At 47.6% G+C, this 19,280-nt stretch overlaps 1 protein-coding gene across 1 annotated transcript in view; it reads right to left on the bottom strand.

The window, feature by feature from the left end:
* Positions 1-16,736, bottom strand: part of KCNE2 (potassium voltage-gated channel subfamily E regulatory subunit 2) — a 39,940-nt gene extending 23,204 nt beyond the window's left edge. Inside the window, exon 1 of the mRNA XM_028492630.2 lies at positions 16,557-16,736. The gene's annotated coding sequence lies outside the window, so the exon portion shown is untranslated. The remainder of the gene's footprint in view (positions 1-16,556) is intronic.
* Between the last annotated feature and the right edge of the window lie 2,544 nt (positions 16,737-19,280).

The following is a 19,280-nucleotide window of genomic DNA, read 5'->3' as shown; positions in this document are numbered from 1 at the left end:
TTCAAATTCCCTGTACAACCTGAATGGGCAGGGAATAAAACGAGTTCCTTTACTTTGTCTATAGTTTGTCTTCCTTTTGGGTCTTTACTGCTGGCTAATAGGGAAAAGATTAATTTTTAATCCAATCTGCTTTATAATTTAGATCCTCAAATTTAAACAGTCCTTTCATTTATGCTCAGTCTTTCTAGGAAGAAACAAAACAAACTCAAATTCCAAATCTCTGAGATTTCTCTTCCCTGGTCCCAAGATAGCCACGGCCTCTCAGAGTATGGGGTGGTGATGGTTTGGAAACCTCAAGGCAGAGGGGACATCTCAGCACGCTTGGTGTGGTGACTTCTGCTTCCACTGGACTCCTGGGCCATGTCCCTTTTCTGCTAGTTGAGCCTCACCCTGCCGGAAATGGTGGCCAAAGGCTGGGGCCATGTGGTCAGTCTTCAAGTCTCGGCCCCACCAAAAGCCACCTGCTTCTGGAGACTTGGTCTCCCCTTTGAGGTCTGGCTGTGACTCCCCTGTTCTACCCTAGCCAGACCATTGACTTCTCCTTAGTCTCGCTTTCACCACCTTCACCTAACCCGAAGACAGCTCAGGAAAGCTAAAGCCTCGGGCCCTTCCTGCCAAAGCACTCCACACCAGAGTGTCTGCACAGATGAACTGCCCCCAGGGCAGCTGCAGCATCCTCCCAGAGCAGCAGAGAGGGGGCAGGTGGCGCAACAGCATCCCGGTGCCTCAGAGGAGGGAGAATTCAGGAGGTGGCAGCTAAGCCAGTCCTTGAGGGACAAGGGAAGTGTCTCGGGGTGGGAACTCTGCCGTCTGATTGTCCTTCGCGCCTCACAGCACCTGACAACATGTTAGATAAGGAGGCGGTACTCAAGCCATCGATTGCTTGGGGTGACTGTGAGAGATGAAAGCCCTGGGAGCTTGAAGGACACAGCTCAGTGGCTGTTTCTCTTTGAATCAGAGGAACATGGCCACCGCAAGCCCATCTCTACCACTGACCATGAACTCCCTTAACTTACTGCTCACAAAATGACAAGGGCCTAACCCCTCCAGCAAGTCCTGCAGGTCAGAATAAGGTATATTCCCCACCTCTTTGGAGCTAATTCTCCCACCTGTGCTCTTCCCATCCCTTCATCTTCTTTAAGATCTAGACCTTGATCCCAGGAGCTCAAAGAGAGGATGGCCTGCTCAGATACGGAGAAGTGGTTGACCAGTTGGCTTATTGCTGGCTCCTAGGAGCAGAAACTGCTGAACCTTCCCTTGCTTTGCTATTGCTTGACAGATGCTCTTGTCCTGATCCACCTGCCAGTGGACTACAAAATCAGGAGCATTTAAGGGTCTCTGTGATGAGGTATAGAAAGACCAAGCCTTTAGCCCAAAAGGCCCCCATTTGAGGAAGACTGATGAAAGAGCTTGAATGAACAAGTAGTGAGGATGCTCAGAGAATATGATTAGAGTCTGAGAAATGGACTTCCTGGAACTAAAAGAAAACTATTCTTTATTTTAAAACCTGGGAAATAACCTGAAAAAAGGATGATTGAGCAGTGAATTAGAGGTCTAGAAGATCAAGGGAAAGAAATAGCTTACGATATGAAAACACAAAGGGATGGAAACCAAGAGGGACCAGTAAGAGACTTAGAGGACCAAACAAGAGAGATGACATTCAAACAGTAGAAGTTTCAGAAGTTGGGATTGGGGGAGAGGACAGATGATGAAGGAGAAGTAATAGTTAAATAACAGAAGAGATTTTCCATGATCTGACACAAGTTTGAAGACTGTAGATTGAAAGGCCCAAGTTCCAGACAGGATTATTTTTTTCAAAGACACACACCTAGATATAACTTGGTGAAACCTTGGAATTCTAAGGATAAAGAAAATTGTTCACCAAGATGAAAGAGAATGAGAGGAATGAAGGGAGAGACCACGTTTTCTTGCTATATCTTTGCATCGTTTCACTAATAAAAATGAGTACTCGTTATTTGAAAATTGACAAAGAAAAATATTTTAATGCCTTCTCATGATTCTCGTTTGTCTATGGACCCTCTTAACCCAGCATCTAAAGACATGCATGACTCTGGATCCAATTCCCAATTGTTTTAATTTTTTGGTTTTTCTCCTCATACTTGGGCCCTGGCCAGCCTGGGCTCCTTCAGACCAGCAAGCACTTCTTGTGCCTTTCCTTTGAGCCTGGAACTGTACTTGACTTTGAAATGCAATGATGAGTAGGTATGGTTCCTACACGCAAGAAGCAGAAGTCAGGAGTGAGCTGAGTTTATTCCTTGGGTTGAGCCTCTGGGCCTTTGTACTTTGCTGATTCTCAGGGGAAGTGGTGAGACTGCAAAAGATCATGCACATTTCTTCCATCTGCCGACCTAGGGTCGCTGTTAAAAGAAAAGTGACCTGACACTATAGCCCTGAGGTTTCCATGACAACCCTAGGAAGGCATTTCCTGTGACCCAGCTGAGGTTCTTCTGAGACAGGATGGCTGACTTGGCCTCCCTTCACCCCCGCGCACCCCAGCTCCCTTCCCCTGTCTTTGCACCCACCTTCCACATAAGTCCCCATGTTATCCCAGTCACAATGGATGTGAGGATTCCCTCATTTTTAGGAACACGTTCTATATTTGAATTTCGGCTCTCCTCTTGGGCTTGTTTTCCAAAGACAATGAAATCAGGTCCCCAAGGCAGGCCACCTTGAAACAGTGTCACCCAGGTGGGGCAAGGGACTGCTCGAGGTTAAGAACCAAAGAAGGAACTAAAAGAGGGAACGCCCCAAATAGGGGGATTTCCCCTTTTCTCTGGTGTCTTTCTGGTAAGGGGAGAGAGATGGGGCTATAGAAAGCTTTGAGGGAAGCCAGAAGTGGCAGGCAGGAATGGAGAGGGGGTCCCCTACAGGAGCAACTGTGGACGGCCACCACCCCTGCAGTGCCAGGATCTGCCAGGCGACAGCTTGTGAGTGATACTCAGTGGGGCCGGAAGGTCGCCACGCTGGACAAAGCATCATATATGGCTGCAGAGCTAACGCATTTGCATGTCTGGGGGTACCTGGCTAGGTAAAAGGATACAATCCCCCAGGTGCTCAGTAACTCTGAGGGACACCAGATACACCTTTAGCACAGGGTAATAAACACAGATTCCCTGCTTCTTTGCCATCTTCCCTCCCCATTTGGTCATTCTAAAGCCTACCTCTTGGATTCCCATTCCATCTGTCTTGTCAGAAACTGGACTCTTCCTAACCGCAAAGCTTCTTCTCAATTCCAGAGGCCAAGAAACCAGACCATGGGTCACCCCTCCTTCCTGCTCCCTGAGATAAGCAGTCAAGTTGGAGCCTAGAGTGCAGAGGCCCAAATGAAGAAACCTCAAGGTAACTCAGGGCAGCTCAAGGCCACGTTGCCAACACTGGCCAAGGTCGGAGCCAAAGGCCATAAAGAAACAGGCTTTCCATGGAGAGAATCTCCGAGGATTTGCACGCCTGCCCAATTGACAAAAGCCCCAAAGTGTTGGCCCGGGGAGGGAGTGCCAGCTTTCCGCTTAGTCTGGCACTGTTCTGACAGGCCTGCGAGGATCGGCAAGCTGCGAGGATGGGTTTCAAGGCCCCTGAGTACCCATGTTTATCTTCAGGCTCAGATCCAGGAGCTCAGCAATGTGTCCATTTCAAAATAATAATTACAACGATAGCCTGTCTTCGGTAAGATGCAGACTTTGGAATCCACGTCAAAGTACAGTAGAACAAAACACCCTAAGAGAAGGCGACTTTGCCTAATGCCCCTGGTGCATGAAGAGTGGAATTTATCCTAAGAATTCTCAGAATCCATATGGGCCCCAAACACCTCAATAAGAAGAGGACGTGAAGACATTATAATTGGAAGAGATAATTGGGGAAACGGCTGGAGCATGACTGCTTTGCAAAATTGAGTGTTTCAGCTGGTTCTGGTCATCGGACAATGGAAGGACCAGCATTTGGATATTCAATTACCTCCTGAAGCTGAGGACTAGTTGAATATATTTCATTCCGGAAATGTCCCAATGAAGCAAGAGAAAAATGGGACAAAAGGCTTTGGCAGAGGCCAAGTGTTCTCCCAGCTGCAGAAAAGAAAGATGAATTCCAGAGCACCCGTACCCCACCCTCACTCCAGCCCCAACTTGGCCTGGGAGAATGCATGAAGCAGGGCTTAACAACAGCCTGGCTGCCAGCAAGAGGCATCACAAGCCCCCCAGGAAAACTCCTTGTGTCAGCCCACCCTACCCCTTAGGGCACACCACCTTGCTTCCCTAAGAATGAGAAATACTGAAACCACCTTTTTGGCTGTTGGCACCAGGCACCCAGGCATGTACCAATCGACTTCCCTACCTCCTTATAGAAAACCGCCAACTTCCCAACCACAGGTTGACATTCCTGGCAGAAAAAAACCTTATTATTCCACCTGAACCAACGAGAAACAAAGCCAGTCAAGAAATGTGCCTATTGGCACTGCAAGGTTTTGAATGCCATCAGGCGTGTGGAAAGCGCGGATCTGCGCCTGGCATCGTCCTCCGAGGCCTTCATGCAAACAAGAGGCCGCCTAGAGCTTTCAAGCCCACGTGGAGGGGGAGCCGCTAATCACAAAACCAGGCACTGGCCTCCTCTGATGGCCCTAATGAGGACCAGGTGAACACAGATGAAGGCGACCACACCGTGCTCACATTTGTCAAATCTGAGATTGCTGCAAAGCCTGGAATGAATGAGCCTGCAAACAAGAAAATCTATCTGTCTAGGAGCTGGAAAGAATAGGATGTGGAAAAGGAGGGTGGGAGGTTGTCATCAATTACTTGTGGTTCTTGGAGAGCCAAGAATTATGCTTGGAAGTACAACTTCTGAGCATCTGGAGAAGTCTTTGGTCAGCATCCTAAGTTTTCTGGATAATATCACAATCATTCAGGCCGTCCAAGCCAGGCCAGATGGAGGCAATATTGTGTAGCGTGCAGACTCGCTCCTCTCTGCCTTCTCGCTGCTTCTTGCCCACCTTCCCGCCCGCCCCCAGCCCCCTCTCCACCACCACCAAGAACAGCTTAGGGTCTTCCCTCCTCCCCAGTCCAAATCTGCTCCTAGGAAAGGATCTGACGCAACTGTCCTTGCCCTGATCACAGGTCGAGTACTCAATATCAGTGTATTGACGTCATGATGGGAGTAAATGCCATCACGTAAAGGGTCACAGTTCTCACTGTGGAAACTGAGGAATTAGCCAGAGCAGGAGGGCGCGAGAGTCACAGTGACACAGCCCACTTCACGTCACACGGCGCCTTGTGCGTTGGCCTCCTTCGCTGGGTCTCAGCGTCCTCGTCTGTGTGAGGAGGGGTCGGTGCGACCTAGGGGACTCTGATGTGCCTTCCATCGTGACCAGCCTGCGGGCAGCAGGGCTGCGGGAGCCTCTCGGCAGCGTTTGGGGAGAGGTAGTGATTCCTCCGTGGGCAGCCTGCCTCTTAGAGCCGGAGAGCTGTTCCGCCCCGTCCACGGAAGAGCCTGCTGCAGCCTCCGGGAAGACCCATGCGCGCGCGCGCGGGCCGGGGTGTCCTGCTGGGCCCTGGGGGACCGGACGCGAGCTGCCACTCTCGAGGTGCCCGGCCGGTGGAGGGCGAAGCATTTTGGTGCCATATTGAGGACTCGGTAGTAGCCGAGCAAGGGCTTCTCCTGTGTCCCGAGGGAGGCCCCGGACAGTGGCTACCCTGCGCAGGCTTCTTACACCCTCTCCTTCAGGTCCCGGCCCCTCCCCGAGGCATCCCCCGCGCCCAGCCCTGCTTCCCCTCCCCCCAGCCCGCCTCCCTGGCGCCTGGCGCCTGGCCCAGGTGTACCTCGGTTTTGCCCCCCTGCGGGGGCACCCCTCACGCTGCAGTTGAGACCAATAGCTGAGCTTTGCCAGGGTGAAGGGCGCCCCGTGGAGCTGTGCAGCGCTGCGTCCTTCAGATTCCTCCCAAGCAGGGCTGCGAACTTGGGAGGGTTCTGCTGTCCTCTGCAGCCAGGTTCCAATCGCTCATCATCGTCACCCCCTTTTCCCTCACAGCAGGAGGCTCATCTTCCTGGTCTTCATCTCTCCCTGAGCCTCGTACAGGACTGGACACCAAAAGGGCCCTGTAAACCCTGCCTGCTTGACCGACTAGAAGTCGGGGCTACAAATGACCATTCCTCCGTATTCAAAAGTTTTGTGAGTTTGTTTCTTCTGCTTCTTCTTCTTCATACGAGAGGTATTTGGGTGTCTGGGAAAGAGCTTTAAAATAGCTTTTATAACTAAGGAAGAATTTTAAAATCTCCTTTAGAACAAAAGGCCTCTTTGGAGCCCGGTCCACATAGGCACCCTGTTTACTTGCTACAAATTGTTTACTTTGCTACAAATTGAATGCAGGCTTTTGCATGGAAGTCAGCCTGGAAGAGGATTCCAGTAACCTCAGCCCCATTCCACACACTCCATCTCAACTGTGTGCTATGGAATAAGGCTGTCTTTGGGGCAACTCTCCAGCGGCTCTGACTTGGCCCTGAGCTGGGCTTGGGGGTGACCCAGTCTCCCATTATAACTCTGTATTTTAGACCCTTGGGTGAAGGAAACGCATAGAGCAACTCAGTCCTTTTGACCCACAGGAGGGACAGGATTTGGCGATGGAAACAAGGGTGTGTAGGAAGGGGGAGAGCGAGGTGCTTTCCCCTCATAGCCTATTACGGAAGCTTACTGTGGAATTCCTTTACTTTTCCCCAGCTACCCCAGGGGAAATACACCTTCCCTGCTTCCGAGAGGGGCTCTAACTAGAACCCCGTGGCCATGTTAATCCCATTTTCCCCTAGTTCACTCCACTTGCTGTCGGCTATGGACTGAACTGCATTTCCCCCTCAAATCACACGTTGATGCCCTAACCCCCAATACCTCTGAATGTGACTGTACTTGGAGATGGGGCCTTCAAAGACGTGGTTAAGTTAAAATGAGGTGAGCCACCTTTAGGGTGGGCCCTAATCCTATCTGACTGGTGTCCTTATAAGACGAGATTAGGACACAGACACCAACAGAGGAAAGGCCACGTGAGGACACAGCCAGAAGGCGGCCATCTACAAGCCAAGGAGAGAGGCCTCAGAAGAAACCGAACCTGCTGACACCTTGATCTTGGACTTCCAGCCTCCAGAGTTGTGAGACGATAAATTTCTGATGTTTAAGCCACCTGGTCTGTGGTATTTTGTATGCAGCCCTAGCAATTTAAAACGCTGGCAAAAGAACAAAAATCCTGGGAGCTCTCTCTAAGCTTCTGTTCCTCATCTGTAAATTAGGAAAATTTGTTTCTGCCTTGAGGGGCTCTTGTAAGGGTTAGCATCACCCATGACAAGGCACCTGGAGCAGGGTCTAACCTAGAGCAGGTGTGTGCTAAATAATTGTGAAAGTTAAGATTGTTGTTACTATTATTAGAGATCAATCAATGTGTATGTGTTGCTTATGGGTGGGCCCTACCAAATGTACCTAGAATCTCTATCCATTGATTTGATGATTTAGCACCAAAGAATTTAGTGTTTTTGGCAGCCCTGGAGATCTCACCCTCTCTGGGCCACCAGGCTACCCAACTCCAGGGGGCACATTTATTCCCTAAACTGATCCCTCTTCATAACTTTACATCCTCACCTATTTCACAGAAAGTCAGTATCGCAGAGTAGCCATTGACAAGACAAAGCTTTGTTGAAAGTCTATACAAATTATATCTACAAGGCTACTCACCTTCGTGTCAAATTCTAATAAATTGGTCAGGCATGATTTTGCTCTGATATAATCTGTTTTCTTTCCCCCAAAGAGATCATCTTTTTAAAGGATTGGTGATTCTATCTTCTCGCATATCTGTGCCATGTGACACACGGGAGAACTGAGGCCTGAACACTGAGCCTTTTTTGTGTAGTAGGATTTCCGGGGACACTGTGACCACAGGTAATGATGGGTTACATCCTTCACTAACAGTCCTGGCCACTGAGGTACGTTTAGTTTGCTTGTCCTTGAAAAGACTGGGCTTTGACCACCTCTGAATTTCAACCTCTAATCTGATTAATTAGAATCTCCCTAAAAGTTCTCCCCACCAGCACTGGCTCAGATTATGGCCACACACCACTTCTTTGCCTTAATATCTCTAAATGAAAGAACCCGCTTAGCCCTCAGTTTCTGATGGCCCCAGACTCTCTGCCTGAGTTTCTCCTTTTGGACATAACTTTCCATGAACACTCAGGCCCTGCAAAGTTGGCTCACCCCAGCAGCTATCTCAGATTTGTCCTCTCTATTTAAATGAGATGATATACAACAACACTCAGTGAACCGTGACACCAGAGATAAATGTACAGCTTTACCTTAAATTAGTGTTTTTCAACTTTTAATATTCTCTCATTCCTGGCTGATAGCTTGACCCCAGGATTTTCTGGTCATGAAGAGTGAACTGTCTCCATTTACACAGCTACCGTTCGCGGTCCCTGGTAACGAATCTTCTCCACGTCTGTCGTCTTTTCCTTCCACCTGGCCTCAGGAGAGTAGCACGCCCACTCTCCCCAGGGCCCACAGCTTTCTACTAAACTCTGTGCAGTGTCTGCCCTCACCCCATAGGACCTTCCTCTCACAGCTTTCTCGGCTTCTCCGTCCCACCCACAGGCTCCCTCCTGACATTACAAAATCATCTTCTCCTGAGCTCATCCTCTTCCCTAGATGACCATCTCCCACGGCCAAAATTCTTTTTTTTTTAAATTAAATTAAATTAAATTTTGAGAATTGTATTGAGATATAATTGACATATAACATTGTGTTAGCCTAAAGTGCATGATGTTGATTTGATACATTTATGTATTATGATATTATGACCACAGTAGCGTTAGCTCACATCCGTGTCTCATCACATAATTAGCATTTCTTTTTTCCGGTGGGAACAATTAGGATCTAGACTCTTAGCAACGATGAACTTTATAATACAGTATAGTTGACTATCATCTCTGTGCTGTGCCTTAGATCTCTAGGACTTATTTAACTATTGGTTGCAAGTTTGTACCCTTAAGTAATATCTCCCCAGTCAATTCCTTGCCCCCCAGCCCCTGGTAACCACATTCTGCTCTGTTTTTATGATTTTGGCTTTTTTAGATTCCACACATAAGTGAGACCATAGAGTATCTATCTTTCTCTGTCTGACTTACCTCACTCAGCAGAATGCCCTCATTGTCCATCTGCGTTGCCTCAAATGGCAGAATTTCCCCCTTTTTCATGGCTGAATAATATTCCATTGTGATAATGCACCACATCTTCTTCACCAAGATTCTTCGTCACAAGGTTTTTGCCCACCACCGCATCTTGTAGCCACTTGCTCACTCCAGCATGTCTGAAGTCTGATTGCTGGCCCACCTCTCCACCAAACGAAACTCTCAATCCCAAGGCCCAAGATGGAGCCCCTGGGCAAACTCCCATCCCCACTGGGAGGGAGGCAGAAGAAGCACAAGGCTATGAGCAGGAGAATGAGTCACCTGGCCTGGCTGAGACACCTGGCCTCTTGGGGAAATTGCAGAACCACACAGTGAATCTCCAGGCAGTCCAGAGGTACCCGGAGGTCAATCACTGGCTTGCTGGAGGGGTCACCTCCTTCCCCTCTGTTATCCACGACTTCCACCCCAAATGTGCCAGCCCACCTGCCTCATCTCCATCTCCTCCAAGTCTTCCACAACTGTCCCCCAGTCTAAGCAAGCCCTTCCTCAGCATCTTCCCACATCCATCAGAGACCCCCCCCAACCCAAGACACTCTGCACTGCCCCACCGCACTGACAAGTGCTACTGAATACCCACCTTGGGCCAGGCCATCACTCAGCTATTCTGTCCGCACAACAACCCCACAGGTTAGGTACAGTTGCCATCCTCATTCCCATTTCACCGGTGAGGAAACTGAGTCCCAGAGAGGATAAACTTTCTTTCCCAGTGTGTCCCTTTTAAAAAGTAGCAGAGCCAGAACTCGATGGTGAGGAATCAGGCTCCACTGAGCATATCCTGCCTCACGTCTGTATCTGCTCCCCTCTTGCCGTCTGTGTTCACTCAACTGTGGGACCCTAGGGCACCCACACCCCGGCCCACCCAGGGCAACCTTAGACTGGAGAGGCCTGTCCTCTTCCAGAGATCTTCCAAGCTGTCTCGAGAAGACCTTGACATTCACACCTGAGGCCCCGACCCCTCAGTCTCCATCCTGGATTCTGCTTCGTCCTCATTTCCTCCCCCATCAAAGCCAGCTATGCTGCACCCACTTCCCCTGCTGAGTTGTCACCATTGGAGAGAGACCCAACTTTGTCCCCAAGAGGAAGAAGAGAGGAGCAGCTCTGCCACAGTCTCCAAGTGGACTGCCCAGGTTGTTGGCTGTGTGGTTTAGGGCAGGTTACTGAACCTCTCTGTGCCCTGGACCTCACATCTGTAAAATGGGCATGATTGCAGTACCTCCCTCCAGTGAACGTTGTAAGGTTGAAGTAGCGCTGAATAAGCATTAGCTCTTCTTATTTGTACTCCTGTGGTCTAAGGAACTACCCCTTCTCTTAGAGGTAATATTTCACTCGGAGGCTCTTAGAGGTAGACAACACTTGGAGAGATAAAGAAATGCATCTCTAACAGTAGAATTCCAGACACCCTCGAAGGCCAAGGGTCTTTGCACCCTCCAAATCATATCACCAAGGCAGCTGCCCATGTGTCCTGACCATGCTCATGGCCCAGCAAGAGCCAGCAAGCTGGCTGGCACAAAGTGGCCGGTCGCCTCGCTAACACTGGCTTAAGGTTTTCATTAGTCAGATGTGAGCAGAGGATGCTCCTGTACCACTTAAATGAGCTCCATGGAAGATTCACCTCTGCAGTGGTGACCACCACCCAGAAGAGTAACGAGGGAGGGGCAGGGCCCAGGCCCCACCATCTTGTTAGGCCTTGCATGAATCCTGGCCACAAGGTGGGGAGCAGGGCAAGAAGGGAGCTGTGCAAAGGGAGCACGAACAGCTCTGGTTTCTTTTTCTTTTTCTTTTCTTCCCTTTTTTTTTTTTTTTTTTTTGCTACGCCCATTTGGAGCTGTTACCGGTCTCAGTCGCGACATCTTTATTGATTCCACAGGCTCCAGGACCAGAGCATGATGAATATCACTTTTCCACTGGGGCTGAAGTCACACGGCCAAAAGAGTGAGGCAATCATCCAGAAAACAAAATTGTTTTTGTCTGAATGTGCCATTGGAGACGCTCTGAAAAACAGGCTCTTCAGGTGATTATAGAGCTTAAGCAAAGCCAGGCTCTTGCTTGAATCATCCGCGTAATTGCCTTCGTTCTCCAGTTTGTCCATGCAGATGGGACCTCACAGACCACCGGCTCGCCTAAGGGAGCACATTTGAAGTCAAGCAATGATAGTAATGATGCCAATTTAATAAAGGAAGAGCTAGGCTCTGCTGAGCACTCGGCTGCAGCAACAGCCTGGGGTCCGTCTAAAGATTTCCTGTGACCGTGGGTTTCATGCATGTTTTTGCTGCTGGTTGTCCATGATGATGCTGGAAGGCAGAATTCCCACCTTGAAGATCATCCTGGTCCCTGAACCAAGCCTGTCATCTTGGATGGCTTCCCCCTTGCTGGGAGAGCCCTCGTCCCCTCGCTGCAGGAGGTGTCCCCGGCAGGCCGGTTCCTGAGGTCAGCCATCTGGGCCATACTGCCTAACCTGGACACCGTCTTCTTGCAGAGTTAGCACGCTTCCCCTGAGACCCCCTCTTGTCCCTGCCTTTGGCTAACCGGGCAGATGACCCCCTCGGGCATCAGAGCATCTGAGTACATATCTGCCTCTACCAAGGCCACAGATAGGACCCCAATAAAAAAACAAGCGTCATGGCAAAACGGAAGCATTCAAGGTGGGGACATAGGGGTAATTACAAAGGTGTGGGCGGCTGAGCATAACCGCGGGGGGGGGGGGTGCAGGAATCCAGGGTTGGCAGCGTTGGTGCTCTCACGCATGGCCCCTCCATCCACCTGCTGGATGGGGAAAGGAGAGGCCCCCAGAATATGCAATGTGAGGGTCATGTGGAGTGGGCCATCCTGAGAGGAGTTGTGAGGGACAGAGCCAGCCGAGACCATTTTACAAGGAGGGGCCAGGGGAGTCAGACCATGGTGCCAACTTACTCCCTGCCTCTGGTCTCAGGTTGGGTTCCCTGCTATAGCGCCAAACCCAACCAGAAGGCAGGCTCCATGATCCCACCCATGTGCCATATAGGGCAGGCCCCCAAGGCAGAGATCAGGGTGGAGGAAGGTGAAGAGAGAACATAGCAGGGCAAAGAGAAGGCATTCCCCAAACATAGCAATCAAAATTCAATTATGAAAGGAACCCAATTTGGAAGTTCAGAATTGAATGTCCTTCAAGGCTTAACCACATCTTATAACCCAACAGGAGTCAATTGATATAAAACCTAGAACCTGCTGCCTTGACTAGGCTGAGGTGATACTTTGACTTTGGGTCTGATAAATTATGATAACCCTGGGAAAGTATAGAAATTACTCTCTTGTATAGTCACTGTAACCTCAGGAATGGATAAAAGTAAACATAAGTAGAAAGATAATAAAGTAAACAAATTAGGTCCATGATTCTAGTACTTTTATCATTGTTTTAAGTGTAATTGTAACAAAGTTTCATTATCAGTGTGATAATATTCAAATTTTTTGAAGCATGTAAAAGAATCCAGTACAGTAGGCTTGTGATTTTAATTGGTGATTAGGAAAATTTGAAAAAAGAAGTTTGTACTCGAGTTTAAATATCAGGGAATTTTTAAATTCGTAAATCCCTAGGTTTTATGTTATTGGTTGGGTAAGTGGCATTTGAAGAACAATATTTAATAGGCTTATGAGATTAATAAGCTGTGTGTTCAGTTAATCATACATAGTATTGTTCTTTATGTTCAAACCTGTTGGATATTTGCAAAGGCATTCTCCTCTTACCAAGGACCTAGTAATATAAGCTCCAACCTAAGCCCCACCATGTCTGTGAGGCTTTCATTGATCCCTCTAGGAATTTCTCACCTCCTAATTCTTTAGCTGCTAGACCTTCTTTTTGGGTCTCTGCTGTGTAACCAAGCTCTTTCCGTCTTGTTACTCGGGGTATATATGCCCTGACTCCCCAGCTAGACTCTAAACTCTTTGAGAGACCACACTTCTCTTGAAACAATCTTCATTTCTTTTTCATTCTCCATTTCTCCACGCCTAGCGCTAGACACATATTAGGTACTTAACACATGCTCATTATTTGGGTGGTTTCAGATGTGTGGAATGATTGTGTTACGCTACAGATACCCCAATCAACAAAATCAAAGTTTTTGTCAAGGAAACAGTTAATACAGAGGACCCAGATATGGCCTGCTTGAGTATGCAGTAATGGGAGTGTTTTATCAGGACTTTCCTAACTTAAAAATACTTTCTCAATTCTAGGATGAGCGCTATACCCTTGTCTCACTTCACCATCACCATCATGCACAAAGACCCATTCAGAGCCATGAACTTTTCAGACTCTGTGATTCTCTAGAGGTATAAGACATAGCCTCTTCTTTTGAGGAGGCTCAAACCTTGTTAGCAGAATTCATCTATTAAGAAAATGCCTGATGAGTACCTACTGTGTGCTCAGCAGTGTCCTGGAGACACAGCAGGGAGAGAAGCAGAGTCTCTGCCCCTTAGAGAGTCATGATCTCACAAAACAACAATACCATGTAGCACGTGCTCAGTGAGAACAGAATGAGTGACAATAAGCGCTCCAGGACTTGAGAAGAATGCCACTACTGAGCAACAGAGAGATCAGGTTAAGCTCCATGAAAGAAGGGGCAAGGGCGGCAGGGTGGGCCTTAGGGGGTCAAGAGGGGTGGGTGGAGGGGGTGCATTCTTACTGTATTGGAGTGAACAACATAAGGGAGGTAGAAATGGATTTCGGTTTTGGCCATGTAACATGTGTGCCACCATCACATCAGGGATAGATGTGGAGAGTAGACCTATATAGCGATGGGTATGAGTAGACCAGAGCTAAACAAGGACCATCTGGGAAAGAAGTTCAGAGTATCAAGGGTTGAGAATAGATCCATGGGTGGTACAATAGTGGGATGTGATAGATAGTGTGATGTGATATGATGTCTAGTGTTTTTAGAAATTTCTCCAAAGGAGACATACGGATGGCCAATAGGTGCATGAAAAGATGCTCAACATCGCTAATTATTAGAGAAATGCAAATCAACAGTACAATGAGGTATCACCTCCCACCAGTCAGAATGGCCATCATTAAAAAGTCTACAGATAACAAATGCTGGAGAGGGTGTGGAGAAAAGGGAACCCTCCTACACTGTTGGTGGGAATGTAAGCTGGTGCAGCCACTATGGAGAACAGTATGGAGGTTCCTCAAAAAACTAAAGATAGAATTATCATATGATCCAGCAATCCCAATCCTGGGCATATATCTGGACAAAACTATAATTCAAAAATATACATGCACCCCTATGTTCATAGCAGCCTTATTCACAATAGCCAGGACATGGAAACAACCAAAACGTCCATCGACAGAGGAATGGATAAAGGAGATGTGGTACATATATACCTATACTCAGCCATAAAAAAGAGAACGAAATAATGCCATCTGCAGCAACATGGATAGAACTAGAGATTATCATACTAAGTAAAGTAAGTCAGAAAGAGAAAGACAAATACCATATGATATCACTTATATGTGGAATCTAAAATACGACACAAATGAACCTATCTACAAAACAGAAACAGACTCACAGACATAGAGAACAGATTTGTGGTTGCCAAGGGGGGAGGGGTGGGGGAGGGATGGACTGGGAGTTTGGGGTTAGCAGATGCAAACTATTACATATAGAATGGATAAGCAACAAGGTCCTACTGTATAGCACAGAGAACTATACTCAGTATCCTGTGATAAACCATAATGGAAAATAATTTTTTAAATGTATATATATGTATAACTGAATCACTTTGCTGTATAGCAGAAATTAACAATTGTAAATCAACTATTCTTCAATTAAAAAAATAAACTAGTGTTTTTAGTTCCAGACATTCCTTTTCTGCTTACCACCTACTTCTCATATTCTGTAAATTGGGATATTCCAAAGTTAGGAATTTTTAATTTGATCCAGCCAAGGTGTAAGGTCGGGGTGGAGATATGTGATGGTGGGGGTGGAGCATGGCATGGGAAAAGAATGACAGAAATGTCCCAGAGGGCTGGGGAGTCCATGTGCAAGGCACTGTTATTCTTTAGGATTCTTCCCATGAGGATTCCTGAAAGGGGGTGAGCCTGGGAGGGTGCTTCCATGCCAAGCATAAGTACTGGAGAAGCAGAAATGGGGTGGCATATCACCAAGCAAATGGGCCAGTCCTGTGTCACAATTTCCCTGCACACACATTAATTCTGAGAGTAGCTAGATGTTTCCCATGTGCCCCAGAGTGGCATAGAGGTGATGGACAGAGAGCCAGCCCTGACAAGAGCTCGCGGAGGGGGGCGGGCAGGAGGAAACTGTGGTGACATACATTGCTGAGGACAGGGACCTGACAGGAGTGACAGAAGCCTTGGGGTGTGCCAGTGTGCGTGGAAGATAATGAGTCATAACCAGTTTCCAGCCCCCTCCCCGCAAAAGGAACAAGGATCCCAGGGCAAGGGGAGAGCAGGGCAGTGGGCAAGGATTTGAGATGACCCTGAGTTCTCTGACATTTCAGTTTCCACCATCTGGCAAAACAAGATCTTGAAACAGCAGGCAAAATCAGTTTTTTTTTTTAATTAAAAATAATGAATATTTCTGAGTTCAGGATTTGAGATTTGTGCCACATTTTTAAGGCTAAAAGAAAAAGTAGAGACTCTGAAATAGACACAAGAAGGTAGGACAAAAACCAAGAGAGAGGGAGATGGATGTCACAGGAATCAGGGTAGAAAGGAGGTCCACAAAGTGTGAGTGGTAGTGTGGACACCAATGCCAAAAGAACCAGGGATGAGCCACAGTTGGCATAAGGAGGCTGTGAGAAATGAGGCGGTGAGCTTTCAGGGGACAGAGGCTACATGTACAGTGCTTCTCTCAACTTTACCAGCTGCCTGTGTCTGCAGCATGTCCTGCAGCTTGAGCTTCAGGGGATACTGTTGCATGCACTCTTCTTCAGAGAGGCTGGTGCTCTTCTTCAGGGCACCAGGGCTCTTCTTTAGGAAGATTGCTACTCTAGTTCATAGACCATTTAGCCCTTCTTTGAGCCTGAAACAAAACTCATTGTCAGCAAGTTTGACCAGGTACAGAATATAACAATATATTGAAAAGCAAACATGGAGAAGATTTGGCCCTGTTTTGGGGTCCTAGAGAACTTTGAGTCATCATGATCCTTCAAGACCAGTATGGGAAGCTTCTTAAATACAATTTTTTAAAATGGAAGGTGCAAGGGGAGGTCAGGTAAGCCTAGAATAATCATTAACTCATTGATGCGACGTGGCGACCAGAATTGGTCATTGTGTTGCAATGACCAGTTTCAGTGAGATACCCACTGATTATCTGTATAACTTTGCGCAAGTCACTTACTTTTCTGGGTCTCACTTTCCTCCTCTGTAAAGGAGACGTTCTACATTCTCGGAGATTTCCTCTGCTCTCCCAACCATTTTCAGTGCTTTGTCGTTGTCGAGTGTCATGTTGTTGTGGAATCCAAAGTACTAGAACTGTTGATTTGCCAAACCGTAAGAAGAGATTTTCCAGCTGGTGTAGATCTGATGAAATGGTCACTCTTGTTGGTGGGAATGTGATTCTAGAGGACAGTTTGACAATAAGTATCAGAAGCCTTGAAAATATTGTACCTTTGACTCAGTGATCACATTTCTAGACACAGGAAATAATCATGGACAAGTGAAAAGATATGTAGGCAAGGATGGATGTTCATTGCCATGTTATGGATAATAGGAGAAAACCGGAAACAACCTAAGTATCAAATAATAGGAGATGATTACATAAATTATGACAATTCATATTAGTATAATAGACTATTATGTATAAAATTATACATAAAATTACACTGTACATGAATATTTAGTAACATGGGAAAATGTGTACAATATTCAGGGCATTTGGTTACAGTAAGATCTGATTTTTGGAACATTATTGTTCCATTTATATGAATAAAAAATAAAGGAGAAGGATGTAGCCTAAATATTTACAAGACTATTCTTTAGGTGTGAGGATAGAAGCCATCTTAATTGTCTTCTTTGTGCTTCTGGGTTTTCTGCAATCAATGTGAACTGTTTGTAATCAGGTTTTTAAATACATTTTTATGGAGGGCACCTTGCACCTAGGCCCTCTTCATATCCTGATGCCAGTTAATCTCTCAGAAATATGGCAGTAAATGCTTTATCACCAAATGGTCTTTTGTCTCTGCCTGGCTCTGAGCCTTTCGGAGTGTGGTTTTCACGGATGGTGGGGAGACTTAGGTGGGTTTTGTTGAGATGCTGTGGTGGTTTTGCGGGGAAACGTGAGAGTCTGGAGGTAGAAGGACAGAGTGAAGAGGGGTCAGTAGTAGCTCAGTCTCTCCCTCTTTCCACCTGTAATGCCAACAGCCCACATCCAAGTTCAGCAGAAAAACTTCCATCTATACAAACAGGGAGCAGAGAGGGTGTTTGCCCATGAGGATTATGTAACTGATGATGTCTCTGTACACAAAATTAAAAAGCATTACTTCCACACGCCAGCCTTGGAAGTAGCTCCCGTCTCTAGAGGGCTGTCAGCATTCCTGGCTTCAGAAGACATGCTGCACCTTTCCCCCTGTATTCTATTGGTTACAAGCAAATGGCCAAGGACAAGATTCTCTCCAGACTCAAGGTGAGAGGAATCAGACCCCATCTCTTGGTGGCAGAGTGGCAAGGCCATGTTGCAGGAGAGTATGCAGGATATGACGTGTGTTGCATCTGTTTTGGTGCAAGGCCTTCTCGAAAAGAACAGCTGATGTCTGTGGAGATGCTGATATATAGGCCTGGCATTATCAGGTCTTCTACTTTTTCAGGAGTAGCCTGCAAAAATCTTGATTTTTATGTGAAATCTCTTATTTTTTTTTAATGTCAACAACTAATTCTGAACACTACAAAGCCAATGTCCAATGTCACTTCTTATAGTGTCTCCTTTTGTCTCCTTAAGACAGTGCCTGTCCCCTCTCTAAGTGGTAGCATTTTTATTTACCATCGTAAAAACAAGTTTTCAACCTTCAGTATGGAATGTGGGGGAAAGGTGAGAAGTAGAATGTCACTTAAAGAAGGATAATGCTGAGGTCAAGAGGAAGATGAAGTTGATGATTCTAGGAAGTAAACCAAAGAAGGACCAGGGCTCTAGAGGAGAGAATAACAAAGCAGGTGAGGTCATCTCTTATGCTCTTCCTTGACTGGAAGAGGGGCCAGGTCTTCTTTTCCAAAGGGAAAGAAAGGAGGAGGAAAAGGGAGTGAAGGAAGGCTCATCCCACGTGAAACAACACTTTGCTGAGCGCAGATCACATTCCAGGCATTGTTCAGGCACTCTTTCAGACCTGGGGGCATCAGAAAGCCCAGTCATGTGCCTTCGGGGTGCTTATCTTCTCATGGGCTGCCCTGTCTCCTCACAGGGCCCACGTATGTGCTGAGAATGAGATGGGAGGTGGTGAGGGCACTGAGGCCTCAGAGGAGGCCAAGGATAGGAGCAGCTGCTGGGGGCAGAGGGCCGGGAGCACTCTGGAGCTGATCATCTGCTCTGCAGAGATTCCCAAGACCACCCCGCAAGAAGGCACCCACGAGCAGGGATCTTCTGAGGCTTGGGAGCAAGAACACGCGAACACTTAACATGATCCTGGGCTGAAGATTAAGGCAGAGGAAGGCCAGCGGAGTGAGGTCTGACTGGCCTTTAAGTGGTGTGGCTCCAGGGAGGCCAATGGAGCCCAGGGTGGGGACAGATGCTCTGGGGCGCGGCTCCTCTCAGGAGGCCAGAGGGAAGAGCTATGACTGAGCCCAGAGGCCACACCCATCTGCCAGTTCTGCCAAAGGTCAGCAATGTGCCTGTGGCCCTGGCTGGCCGAGTGATGCGTCAACCTAGTCATGAGATAATGGATGCTTGTATCTCTGAGAAGTTAGCCCCCCAAGTAATCAAATGACACTTTAACATACAGAATTGATGATGCTAACCAACTCTTCATTTAAGAGGAGAAATAGGGCTTCCCTGGTGGCGCAGTGGTTGAGAGTCCGCCCGCCGATGCAGGGGACGCGGGTTCGCGCCCCGGTCCGGGAGGATCCCACATGCCGC

The sequence above is a fragment of the Physeter macrocephalus genome, chromosome 8 (assembly GCF_002837175.3).
Source record: "Physeter macrocephalus isolate SW-GA chromosome 8, ASM283717v5, whole genome shotgun sequence".
In the NCBI taxonomy this organism is placed as follows: domain Eukaryota; kingdom Metazoa; phylum Chordata; class Mammalia; order Artiodactyla; family Physeteridae; genus Physeter; species Physeter macrocephalus.
The sequence above is the reverse complement of the archived record's forward strand: the minus strand, read 5'-3'. Positions and strand labels throughout refer to the sequence as shown.